The following is a 13,728-nucleotide window of genomic DNA, read 5'->3' as shown; positions in this document are numbered from 1 at the left end:
TCCAGGAGTCTCTTTTTTTACCCTCCTCTTTCATTTTTGTGAGAATTAGTTTTATTGAAACTGGTTAAAATGACTTGTAATTCCACTTTGCCTGGGCCCCTGTGGACTGAACCTCTGCAGAACATCTCACCTGCCAGTAGCTCTTGGGGCAGGGCTCTCCTTTCCTTATCCCGTAATTGTATACTGTTGGGAGGAAGACGTTCCTCTGCCCTTCAGGATCCTTCTACCTGGACTTAGAATCAAATTGACATGAGACAGATTAACAGGAGAAAATCAAATTTAATAGTGTACATAAAAGGGGAATCCACACAGACATGAAATTTTGAAGACAATGAGGCAACGTGAAGCTTATAGGAGCTACGGAGGGGGGTAGGGCCTGAGGATACAAAGGAGAGGAGATCATTAGGGGGAAGGTGAGAGGAGCTACGTTTGGAAAAACAAGTTGCCCTATGATACAGATCCGTTTTTTAGGTAAAGGGGAATCTCCCTTAATAGCTCTCTTCATGATGCAGGCTCTCCTTTCCAGTACAATTAAGCAGTTGAGGACCAGGGAGAGAGCTTTTCCTGCATCTGCTGGGTTTTGATTACTTTTAACTCAAAATAATGTTTATGCCAAAGTGGCCCATCCTGGGGCAGCCTCCCCCGACCACCTCCTATAATACCTTGATACATGACTGCTGACCTGTCGTCCACAGGAAGACACGGTGTCTTACATATGTTAACTATGAGTAAGGCTTATTAATTCCTCTTCTGTCTCCCTATTCATTTTGTGTTTCCATTTCTCCCTGCCCATCGGGGCCCTGCACTTTGTAAATCATTGCCCTAGAAAACTAGAGCCAGTTCTGTATTTGGGGAGCAGCTCTTCCTTTCACATTCTTAGAGCGTTCACTGCCTCTGTTCAGCCAACTTTCCTGTTGATCCTGTTAGAGTAGCTATTCCCCAACCGCCCCCCTGCCCCTGCCCCTGGCAGGCACATCTAGAGCACAGCAGGATCCTTCTGGAAGTCCTAGGGCAAGCCATCTCTGTGTAATGTCATAGAACGGAAGTGAACAGTCATCCCACGGGATTCAATTCATTTAGGCCAAGTAGGCAAAATATTTCCAAAGGCATCATCTGCTGTAAGTGGACTGGGAGTTCACCTTGCCTTTGCCACTAAGAAGCTGGTGGTAATATTCAGTTATTCCCACTCTCTGAAAAGTACTCATTTGTTAATTGGGGTTTATACCACCTGCCTTCTCTTTGGGCGCTAATGATTAAGTGATATGCTGAACGCAGAAGTCCATAGTAGATTTCCCAGGACTGGAACAGCTTTCGGAGGATTGCTGTAGAGAGATTGTGAAGTTTACCTTTCAGAGTGGAGTGCACGGTAAGGTGAGTGGAATGGAAATTTGATAGCTTTCCATTTCCTGACTTTGCAGTGAGACTCTTATTTAATTTCACATGAAAGGCGGTGGATAGTGGTTAACAGCATCGTCTCTGGAAGCAGAGACTTTTCAGGTGGTAATCTCCACTCCATTATGTGTTGTGTGACCCTTGGGCCATTCCCTTCTCTGTTCCCTAGTTTCCTCATCTGTAAAATGGGGATCATGCTAGCACTTAACCTCATAGGGTTAGCATGCGGATCAAGTGAAAGACACAAGCTTGTAGAGCAGTTGAGCGGCGTGCCTGGCTTATTAGCATTGCAGGCCCAGGAAATGTTAGCTAGCCTGCGTCTCCTTTTTTCCTTTCTAAATGTCCTTGTGTGATACAGTCCTGGTTCACATTTCAGCCCAGCAGAGAATTCAGAACACAAACCCTGACCCAAAAAGATGTTTTCAGTAAGAAACCTCACAGTGTTTATGGGAGCGGGGATTTTGTTTTGTTGGGTGGTTGGTCTTGGAGGCCAGATGTTTTCAGCTCCTTTCTGCATGAATTTAATCTCCTTGCGTTCAAGTCGTCAGCAAAAGAGGAGCAGGGGCACCCTCTCTGAATCACTTACTGCCTGGAACAAGATGCAGGGTCACCATTGCCACCGCTCTGGCGAATCTCGTCAGTTTCCCTTGCAGATTTCTCCACACCTTCCGCTTCTGTCTGTCTTTCCTTGACTGTTGCAGGAATGTGGTAAATAGCAGATTGCTTCTGTCTGTCTTTCCTTGACTGTTGCAGGAATGTGGTAAATAGTGGATTGCTTTCTTGCGGGCAGGGTAGAGACTATCTGGTTGCAAATTCTTGAGGTTGTGGTAAGGGAGGGCCGTGATGTATTGAAATCATATGATCTCGTTAGTTTAATAATATTGTCTTTTTAGTATCTCTGTTTTTTTCTTTTCAGTATTTTTAGGTACAATAGCTCATTTACTTGCCTTCAGAAGGATTTTAATATTGCTGGCCTCTTTGTTAATAGATTTAAGGGCCATTTGTTTTAAGCATCGAAACTGATGAAAATAGTATTTAATGTCTTTGCACTTGTGACACATGAAAATTGATACCATTATACGTCTTTGGTACCTGGATTATATAGTATTTATTTTAGTAAATTTCCATGGCGTTTCCTTTACTTCTGCAGTTGTGAAGGGAGAAAGTAAAACTGGATATGAAACTGGCTGAAGTGCGTTGTGGTCTCATGTCTGCGGCCTGCCCCTGATTAGGTTGTTGTCACTTTCATTCTCTCTGTCCACTTTATACGTGGAGTCAGTCACGAAACCGTGACCCCTGTGCCAAAAGGCTCCATGGACTTGAGGTCTGCCTTTGGGAGAAGTGGGCTTTTCTCGACTTGGAGAGAAGAGTGATGTCAGCTCTTCGGGATTATGGTGGGTGGTGGAGAGAACAGAACAGAATCTGGATCTTGGCATCTTCGTAGCCTTCGGGGTTGACAGATTCCGCTGGCATTTCATGCAGAATTCAAACCTAACAGAAAACTACACAAGTGAAAGAGCTTTTGTTAAGTAAAAAAAACCCCGAGGATTTCAAACATCAGAATACCTACTGTTGGGAATATCCACATTTCCATGCCTTTTCTCTCGGTGTGTAGATTGGCCATCATCTTCACTTGCAGAAATCAAGCAAGGGCTGGGTGGGACACAGCCAGTACGTTGGCCACTTGCCACGGGCATCCGCTTTGTCATTTCTAGACAGGTGGGTGTTAACTACAGTAACTTGAGAATGAGAAAGCGGCACGTCCTCTGCCTTCACAAAAGCCACGGTATCTGCATTTCCCCTGTGCCATAGCGGCCTAAGTAACCCTGCCCGATTGTGACGGGGATGCTTCCGCCTCCCTGTTGGAGGACAAGGCCCCGCCAAGTGCGCGACAAGTGCATTTAGCTTTCTGTAGGAGGTGGTTAGCAGCCACCACTTATGAAGCATCTCTGCCTCCTTGCTGTATTCTTTGACAGAATGGCTCATCCTCTCCTCGTGCTTCTAGAGGGGGGGAGGGCACTGTTGGCCTTCTTACACATGGGGAGACTGAGGCCCGGAGAGTCACAACTTCCCCAGAGTCCACAGCTTCGGGTGGTGGATCCAGGCATGGAGCGCCAGTCTCCGATGGCCACATCTCTGTTCTTTCCCCTTTGTCGTGCAGCCACTGGTCCTCAGCACGTGTTTTCTCCAAGATCACATTGGATGCCACTAATTGCATGATTACTACTTAATTACTAGGAGACAATTTAATGCTAGAAATATTTTCAGTGGCAATGAGTTACTTTCTAGGTGACTGAAATTTTCTATTCATTTCTGGGTGGTGATAATTCCCCCCCGCCTTGTGTTTGCCTTCTGTCACAAGCTGTGGTATTCTTGTAGTCTGGTCTGGTGGTGAGCCATTCAGCCATTCCCCAGTTACTTTAGATACAGTGTCCATTAGTGTGACCAGAGGCCCAAGGGAATTGAGCGCAGACGTGCCATAAAATGTTACTGCTGTGTTTGTCCGTCTTCTGTGGACGCACAGGGTCCCCCGTGGGTAGAAGTTTATGGACCCATTTGTTATATTGGCTGGTACTATAATTTATCCTGGGGTGGGGGGGCGGGTGGGAACGGGGGAAGTGACTGAAGGTACTTGTTGAATGGCACGTGAAATCTTTGTGTCAGGTTTAGTGTTACATAGCTAGCTTTGAAATATATTTGGATTTGGGGATATGTAAAGATTGTCATGGGAATGAAGAAAAAAAAAAGCCTCTGCAATGCAGCACTTACATCTGCTGTTTCCATCTGATAATGCACAGATTTCCCAAGTACTTTGGTGCGGTTAGGTAAGAATTCTCTTTGTCCAAGTTGAAGAGTCAGCATAGTTAATGAAGCCGAATGGTAATCCTGACTTGGTTATGATCTGTTTGGTTTCCAACAGGATGTTGATTGCTGATGGGGCTGCCCTAATGTTTAGGATGAGTTTGAAGAGGAAGGATAGAAGGTCATGGGGAGTGAAGAGTCACTGCCGCGGGTACCTGTGTTACTTTCGTCTTTGTCTCGAAATAGCTGTGGACATGCCGAATCCAGGTGCAAACTAAAGATAAAAAATAAGGCAATATCCCTCTCCTGACCGCTCCTACATAGGAGGCTCAGCAAGTCCCTGTGTAGGGGCCTGGACGGTATCTGTGGCAGTGGGTTTGCTGTGGTTGACAGGATGGGTTCGAAAGTCAGGGTCAAGAGAACCCAGGTGGGGCTGGAACTTAGGAATCCTGGCGTGAACAGAAAGGTGAATATGGGAATCAAGGCAGGTCACATCAAGGAGATAAAAAACCCAGACAGGCAGCCGGTGAATCAGGACCTCAGGAGCTTATGAAACTGAGCAGTCAGTCGGAAACCAGGGCAGTTTACAGTTACAGGAGAGCAGAAGAGACTCAAACCTGTTAAAGAGGAGAGCAACTTTAATCACTGTTAAGAAAGCCTCTTTTTTATCTATTTATGATGGCCTGGGAACGGCTTCCGGGATTTTCTAATCTAGTTGCAAGTGATGCCATAGTTGGGAAGTAGGAGAAGAGAGACTTTGTCTACTCGATGATTCTTTGATAGGTGGTGCGATAAAAAATAGTTCAGTGTCTGCCCTTTATGTACATGATTCTAGACACTAAGAAATATAAGATTCTCGAGGGGATTCTAACGGAGTTGAGAAGACAACAGGTGGATCCCAAGGTCAACCACAATGGGAAGTAGATATGTTGGGGAACACCCGGGTACTACTCTCCCTGAGCTTTGTTGGAGTTGGAGGGAAGGGGTGACCTGGCAGGGCTGGGGCGGGGGAGGGTCCAGGAAGCCTGGTGAAGGTAACAGAGTGCGTCTTTGCAGGAGCTGAGTTTGGAATACAAAGTGGGATTAAGGGTGAGGGGGATGGGGGCGAGCGGCCCTCCCATCTTCATGTGCTGTGTCAGTTTTTGAACTGGTTCCCTAGTTTGTAAAATGGAAGTAATTCCTACCTTTCCCGTTTGCGTGAGGGTTATTGTGGAGATTATGTATATGACGTGATTCATGTGAAAGCACTTTGTAATGGCACCGTGGGTTCAATGTAGGTTGTTATTAACGATTGCCATTTGTGGGGTGCCTGGGTGGCTCAGTCGGTTAAGCGTCCCAACTCTTGATTTTGGCTCAGGTCACCATCTCACAGTTTGTGAAATTGAGCCCCGTGTGTTGCTGACAGCACGGGGGCCTGCTGGGGATTCTCTCTCTCTTCTCTCTCTGCCTCTTCCCTGCTCGCACGTGCTCTCTCTCTCTCTCAAAATAAATAAATAAACATTAAAAAAAAATAATTGCCATTTGTAGTTGGAGAGCCTGTTGGAACACGGCTGGGCTTTGTTTCAATTCATTTATCACATGTAAGTGACATTGCATTCTTCAGTCAAAGGTGTTTCATGAAGGTCATGATTAAATGTAAAGGGAAAGGAACTGTTTTTAAGCAAGGTTAGTTTATGTCTGAGATTTCATGTTAAGCTTATAAATGCATAATTAATATTGAAAATTAATGTTTAATGTGCATCTGAAGTGTTTTACGTTTTTGGTTAATAAAAAGAGGAGATATATTTCAAGAGTAAGTTACTGAGCTGTGAAAAAATAGAAGTCCATTTAGTAGCAAAATTACATGATGCTTCTCATTCTACATTCTGAAACAGACTATTTTTAGCATCTCTTTGAATCAGTGATGAATTCCAATTACAGGATTCAGTAATTAAAGCAGAGAAAAATATATAACATCGTTTAGGCAAGAAAATCTTTCACTTGAATTGGATCTGTTTCAAGTTTTAAGCCATTATGTTCAGGGGCCTCCCCGGAATCATTGATTTGTCATCTTTGTGGGGTCACAAGCAACAGGAAAAGTGCCAGAACATCAGCCAAGGACAAAGTGTCCCACTTTTAAGAAAAGGAGTTTAAAAAATTCTGCGATTCTGGGATGTCTTAGCGGGTGCGTGTGTTGTATCTCTGTCGTCTGCAGAATTCCGGAAGAAAACTTCAGGGACCCCTCGGCCTCACCCTGTTTTCCCTCCCTCCTGTGGTCAGCCCACTCCCCGACCAGGACCTCTGTCCCTCTGTCCCCTGCATCTGTCCTGCCTGCTCCTTTCCTCCTTCCAATCTCTGGCTGCTTCTGAGTGTCTCGAAAGAAGACGGCATGATGGTACCACTCCACATTTGTATGTAATGGTTGTAGATTGTCCCATAATGTTGCCAAACAGCTTTTAAAAAGCTTGTTCCTAGTCAGCAGTCTTTCCTCAAGCCGGAAGCCTTATTTTATCTCCAGCCAGTTATTATTTATCTTTTTATGCCCCTTGCACAAAAGCTCATTAACCATTTGGCTGAATTGAAACGCGTGTTCTGTTGACCCCAATTCTCCTCTTTGCTTGGGTGAAGACCAGCACTGAAGGTGGTGACCCACGGGGACAATACAGGGTCACTAGACACAAGCAAGTCCAACTTTCCCGGTCAAAGTAGGTCAGGAAGAGGCATCGCGATTTTTTTTTTTTTAACCTAGGCATTCAAGAAAATTCACTTATTTGGCAAATGATTTTTGAGTGTGGGCCGTGTGCCAAGCACTGAGCTAGGTCCTAAGAAGTTTAAAATGAAAATGAAAAAATGTTCATAGTGAAGAGTTCAGTTAGGGGTCAAAAGTGTTGGGGCTCACAGGTGGCTGTCTGGGGCCAGACCTCTCTGCCATGAGCATTAAAAACATGACAAATTGAAAATAAAAAAAACTTAACATTTGCATTAGGCAGAAATGTCATACAACTTGATAATCCGTTTTTCCCCTTTGAAATCGGATGCTGTTTATCGTGAATTTCTGAACATTTCAACCTCGAAATTCTTTTTTTTTTTTTAAACTCCTGTTTTTTCATGTTTGTTTATTTTTGAGAGAGTGAGAGACCAGGGGAGGAGCAGAAGGAGAGGGAGACCCAGAATCCGAAGCAGGCTCCAGGCTCTGAGCTGCCAGCACAGAGCCTGACACGGGGCTCGAACTCAGGAGCTGTGAGATCATGACCTGAGCCCAAGTCGGACACTTAACAGACTGAGCGACCCAGGCGCCCCTCATATTTTTCTTAATCCTGTTTGCACATCTCCTTGAATAATTATTTTATAAAATGTCTATAGTTGGTGAGTTTCATAAGGCTTTTATGACTTAACGTCATTTTTAAAAATTTTTTTAATGTTTATTTATTTTTGAAGGAGAGAGAGACAGAGCACAAGTGAGGGAGGGGCAGAGAGAGAGGAAGACACAGAATCCCAAGCAGGCTCCAGGCTCCGGGCTGTCGGCACCGAGCCCTACGCGGCGGGGCTTGAGCGGGGCTTGAGCTCACAAAACGGTGAGATCATGACCTGAGCCGAAGTCGGACGCCCAACTGCCTGGGCCACCCGGGCGCCCCTGAATCTCTAAATTCTTTGATCTCCTGGCGGCTCGGTGCATTCTGTTGTGATAATTGTAGTTCAGGAAGTTTAAGCCCAAATAACCTGCCCGGAGTCTTGGAGTGTGTGAGTGGGGAAGTCGGTTGGAGTCAATTCCGGCTTGAGAGCCCCCCCCCCGCACCCTGGCATCCTGCGTGGCGCCTCTGGTTGGTGGGGGTGGAGAAGGGAGAAGGGGACGCTACCGGGAAGCCGAACGATGCTTTGCAGGGGGCCCTGAGTCGGCCCAGTAGGAGAGCCAGTAACCGTGGAGAGGCAGGTGTAAAGAAGGGCAGGGGTGGACGGGTCGGGGCCCCATCGCAACCTGAGAGACGTGGAGGAGGCCACCCTGCCAAAGGGCTGCTTGGGAATCGAGCTCCGGAGGGGTGGGCCAGTCCTGAGCAGGAGTGTGCCCGGCGTGGCGGCGGCGTCCGGAAGAGAAAACCAGTGGAGCAGACTGGCAGGCTGGCCGCCTTAAGGGGAGGGGTGTGCTGCCTCCCTCGGGCGGCATCTGGTGTGTGGTGTTCTGGGCACCTCACCTCCCGGAGCACCGGCCAGAGGGCCCCTGGGAGAGGCTGGAGGGACTGGAGCAGTTAACTGTCCCCTCCGATGCTTGGAAGCTGGCAGAGCTGCGGGTGTGGTAGCCTCTGCCTGGGCTCGGCGGGCGGAGCAGAGCATTGGTTCGCGGTTAGGAAGATGCAAGCTTCAACCGAATAGAAAGAAAGGCTCAAGGCTCGGGGGGCGCCTGGCTGGCTCAGTCCATTGAGCGTCCGGCTTCGGCTCAGGTCACGATCTCGTGGCTCGTGAGTTCGAGCCCCGCGTGGGGCCCTGTGCTCACAGCTCGGAGCCCGGAGCCTCCTTTGGATTCTGTGTCTCCCTCTCCCTCTGCCCCTCCCCTATTTGTGCTGTGTCTCTCTGTCTCTCAAAAATAAATAAATGTAAAAAAAAAAAAAAAAAGAAAGGAAGCAAGCCTCATGTCAAGTAGTGTTTCTTAACGCGTGGGGTTACGAAGTCATGGCTTCCCTCTCCCTGAGCAGTGTTCTAGTAGATGCGTTCACATGGGGGGGTTGCTCTGGACCCCTTCTAACGATTGCCTGGGAGTTTCCCGTAGCTTCCCTGGAGACGGGCAGGCAGATGCATACTTTTTATTTTGTGAGGAAGCTCTGGATCTGCTGCTCAGGATCCTGACTTCATTATGATGTCCTGACGCTCCAGCGATGATACGGCATTTATCTTTATATTCCCTTTGCATAGTCTGTGCATCTCAGAAGACAGTAATCAGTCTCGTGGTGTCACTTTGAGCCCCAGGCGGATTTGAAGGCTTTTCTTGTCTATCACAGCTGGCACTAGCCTTCTCTTCTCTCATAGCGTGTCACCGTGTCTCTCTTGCCACTTGGCGCTTTTGAACTTGCGGTGTGGTGTCTTGCCGTGTACAGCCTCACCTTCATCTGACTCATGGCTGTGTTTCTCATGCACAGTAGGGAGAGAGTAAATGTTTGGATGGATCGATGAGTGGTTGATGTGACCCTGATCTTTATTGCGGCTCTTCGGTTCCTTGACCATCGTTAGCCCAGAGGTGTGGGCCCGCTGTGGATCTCTGCAGAAGTCACGCTGTATCAGGAATTGATCACTCCTCGTGGTTTCCTGGGTAGTTAATGCTGTTCGTTAAGTGAAGGGGAAGAAGATGCTGTCTTATGACCCTCGTGTTTAGGTCCGGGGTAAGTCCTTTCTCAATGAACAGATTACTCAAAACCGGGCGAAGTTTTCATCTGCGCTCATCGTTAACGTGGTTTTGTTAATTAACGAATGAAAGTGAACCTGGCAGAGAGTGGGAGACACGTAGGGGTTCAGTGGATGGCAGTCGGCTGCGGTTATTTTTGTTCTACTCATAGCAATATCTCTCGTGCGGCTTGTTTCACATTTTTTGTGTTTATTTACTCTCCCCCCCCCCCCCCCCCCCGATCAAGCTTTCCGGAGGCCAAGACCTTGTCTTGTTACTTAACGTTTTCGCTCTCCCTTCTGCAAAAGAGCCCACTAATACTTTGAATTGAATTGTGGGGCCAGCCAAGCGTGTCCCTGTTGGCTCTGATTTCAAAGATGGAGGACTGTTGTGGCGCTGGGACTTGGGGCACAGGTATCCAACCCGAGGGGCCAACGAGGGGAAGCACAAGACTTCTGTGTTAACCGTGTTGTTACACACACGATTCTAGCTAAAAACACTCATAATAGACATTCTGATGAGATCTGTTTCTCTGAAGCTAACAGAGGCTACCGGTTCTCAGGTGCCCAACAGTCTTGTAAGTAGAACTTTGTATGTGACTGGTTATGAACATGGATGACGTGATCTCATGGAGAGGGAGGAACGTCGAACTGGAGTCTGGTTAATAAGGTAGCACGGGGAAATGCGGCAGGGAAACAGCTATCTGGAACACCCGTGGGTATTGTATACCTGCCAGCTTCTCATTTCTGGAAAACTGGAATTCGGAAGCTTAAGAGGGATGGCAAGGACCAAAATAGTAAACAAATCCTAGTACAATCAGATTAGGATAATATTGGCGGATTAACGTTGGTCATTTGGACACAACCTGTTCTCAGGTTTCTGAACAGTATCTGTTTTCGTGTCGCAGAGTTATTTATCTCATATTGACTTGGATGTTGTGGATAGCTACGATAAAAGGGCATGTTCCTAGGGACAGCTTTATTATCATTGACCTTTTAAAATGCTCCGTGGGACAAAATGAGGTGTTTCGTGAGATAAATTCAATCCTTTCCCCCAGCAGAGTATAGAGGAATGTAAACTGAATGTCAGCTGAACTGCGTAGGAGGTGAGCGGACTGTAATATATTTGTAATGACCTGAACTCATCATAAAGCTGTTTGGTCCTCTCCTCCTCCCCGCTTCTTTCTGTTTCTAGAAAAGGACACATTTTACGAGACAGTTATTTATCCTGGCTTGATTATCCTGGGCCTGGGATTATTCCCCAAGTTATGACTTGCTGTAATTTCATGATACCCTTTTTCTTTCTTCTTTTTTCTCTTTTTGTTTTGTTTTTTTATACTGAAGAGCATAAGGAATTTTAATTTAGCAGTATTTCAAGAATTAGACTGAGGTTTGGAGGCAGCACAAGTGCATTTTGATATCACCATACTGAAAGCAGTATTTGAAACCTGAAGGAGCAAGGGTAGGTACCTCTTTGATGGGATTTTAAAGGGAGGAGTCCTTCAAGGTCACCCTGTTCCTCTTTTCATTTGCTTGTTCGTTCACCTATTCAACAGATATCTGAGTGTCTGTATGTCTTTCTCTTGGTATTCCTTTCCCCAGATACTGATGGTAACCCCTCAACTCAGTATCTCAAGCCTGAAGTGTTAAGAGCTACACCGTTGAAGCCGTTAGCTGCTAGCCACGTGTTGCTGTTTAAGTTTGGTTAAAATGAAGTAAAATGACAAACTCAGATTCTCCGCCACACCCACCACATTTCAGGTGCCCCATCAAGTGCTCTAGGTGTGGCTGGAGGCTGCCATATTGGATGGTGTTCATCTACAGGACATTTCCGTCATTGCGGGGCGTTAAGCTGGACCGTGCTGTCTTCGCAGCCCTTAACTCTGCCTTCCGAGAGACATCCCAGCATCCCTTCTGCTTCGTTGCCTGATACCTATGTTTGTCAAGTTCGTTCCCTTTAAAAAATTCTCCCATCTTATTACTTCAGGTCCGCATCATCTGTCATCTGGACTAAGGCATCTGTGTTACCAGGGCTGCGGTGTCTTCCTGCCACTCCCTGCCTTGCGCTTTCTTCGTACCATGTGTGTATGTTGATCGCATGGAATGCCAATTCCTTTTTTGTGCAGTTTTCTTCTGGTGGACCAAGAGGTTCTTGGGGTTGCGGGATTGGGCTTTGATCTTCCCGGGGTGGGGACACACGGTGCCTAACACGTTACTACAATAGATAACTGTTCATTGAGCAGCTAGAGGGCTGAATGGATTGGTGAAGGAGGCTGTTGCATTCTGAAGGCTGGGCACAGTTGGGCTGCATGGAAGATAGAAAAGGGCGATCATACTGGGGGGCCATGATGGACGCAGGCCCATTGGGCGGAAATTAAAGCACAACTGTGCTCCTAGACTGTCGCCACGGAGAGGCAAGCATTTTCAGCACCACTTAGAGCTTAACCATGGGACATAAATAGAATTTGAATTCTGGTGTTGCATATAAATGTGTTTCCCTGCGCTTGCTAATACGACACCTCTAAGTAGAGGTGCTGGCTTTCACGCTTAATAACCTTAAGCAGTAGCTTCCGAGGAGTTAAAGATAGGCTCTCCTGTAAAATTAAGCAGCACACTCACAAAGCCCAGTTGATTCTTCAAGACTTTTACGGTTCCTGACTTAGGTTAGACATGGTAGCTGCAGAAGAAGAAAGAAAACTGCATGTGTACGTGTTCAAAAGGAGGCTGTCCCCTACCGCAGTTCGAAAGAGTGACTGCAGCCAGACAGACCTGTCCTGAGCCCGCTGCTTCCAAGCTGGGTCATCCTGGGCACGTCGCCTTCTGGTCCTCGGTTTCCTCATTTTTTGATGGAGATAGATGTTACCTGCCTTGTGAGGATAAGTTAAAATACCATGGGACACGTGAGCACTGTGCTGAATCCTGAGTAAACCATTCACCAAGTGATAGCTAATAACAGATTAATAGTTACGTAGCATTTCACGCAAATGGGAAAATTCATGGTTGTGTTTCCCAAAGGAAGAATTCACACGTGATTGCGCTCATGCAGGAAACATGCATTTGGGACACTTTCCTTCCCACTTAGCTAGGTAGGACCATCTCTACAGTGAAGTGCATGGTTACTTTGAGAATCATGCAAGTAAGACGATCTGGCAGAGGTAAAGTTTGGCCTGGATACTCTGAAACCCAGGGGTAATTCTCCACGTTTGGAAATAAGGTGATCGCCAGTGGAAACTGCTTGGGAAAAACTCACTTTTCTCTTTCATTCTGCGTAATCAAGAGCATGCTGTACAGCTGCTCCTAAGGAAGGAGAAGAAAATCATGTGCTGCTTTTAATTTTAAGTAAGCAAACCAGTGGGACGTGTCTAAATGAGAGTATCATTGAACGATCTGTTTTCCCCACTTTCAAAGCAGTGGTGACAGTCTCACCTGGGAAGACTCCGCTGGCCGACAGATCATTCGTGCACATCCAGAGAATCCTCTTTAGTGGATTTCAAGTTGCTTTCCTCCCACTCAGACATTGCACACTGCTCCTTCCCTGTGCCTACATGACCTCTGCCTGGCCTCACTCCTCCTGAGGACTCTTTGTCCTCGGAGAAGCTGTTCGATGAAATGCCCCACTCCCTTCTGGACTCGCTCTTGCTTTCACGTGACTGTCTTATTGTAGCATAATTATCGGTATGTATTGGCCTCTGTGAGTTCTTTGACGAGCATTTCTGTATCTGCAGTGTTTTCAAATTTTTTTTTTCAACATTTATTTGCTTATTTTTGAGGGACAGAGAGAGACAGAGCATGAGCAGGGGAGGGGCAGAGAGGGAGAGACAGAATCCGAAGCAGGCTCCAGGCTCCGAGCTGTTGGCACAGAGCCCGACATGGGGCTCGAACTCACAAACCGCGAGATCATGACCCCGGCCGAAGTCGGAAGCTCAACCCGACTGAGCCACCCAGGCACCCCTGTATCTGCGGTGTTTAAAGGGACACTTCCTCATACAAAATGCTTCGTAAAGTTTTGCTGAATGAATCAATAATGATATTCACTAACTTTTTCTTCTGTGTGTTGTTCCTAAGTAAACCGTAACTCTTGTTTGGGTGGGAAACTATACCATACATACTTACTGCTACCTCCTGGCTCTAGCACATTGATAATAAACAATATTAGACTGTTCTGTAGTCTTACGGCTCTGAATA

General features: G+C 46.7%; 1 protein-coding gene across 10 annotated transcripts in view; it reads left to right on the top strand.

The window, feature by feature from the left end:
- Positions 1-13,728, top strand: part of WASF3 (WASP family member 3) — a 136,885-nt gene that overhangs the window by 47,662 nt on the left and 75,495 nt on the right. For 2 of the 10 annotated variants that reach the window (XM_086714845.1, XM_086714808.1), the window contains exons 1-2: positions 10,434-10,649; positions 10,888-11,005. The exons of 4 other annotated variants lie outside the window; for them this stretch is intronic. The gene's annotated coding sequence lies outside the window, so the exon portion shown is untranslated. Of the gene's footprint in view, positions 1-9,273; positions 9,543-10,433; positions 10,650-10,887; positions 11,006-13,197; positions 13,219-13,728 lie in introns of those variants that run through there. 4 more of the 10 variants (XM_086714849.1, XM_086714803.1, XM_086714816.1 and 1 more) reach the window with 3 other exon arrangements.

This window comes from Puma concolor, chromosome A1 (genome assembly GCF_028749965.1).
Source record: "Puma concolor isolate L17-30 chromosome A1, mPumCon1.1.hap2, whole genome shotgun sequence".
Classification (NCBI taxonomy): domain Eukaryota; kingdom Metazoa; phylum Chordata; class Mammalia; order Carnivora; family Felidae; genus Puma; species Puma concolor.
This window is presented reverse-complemented; position numbering and strand designations above follow the sequence as displayed.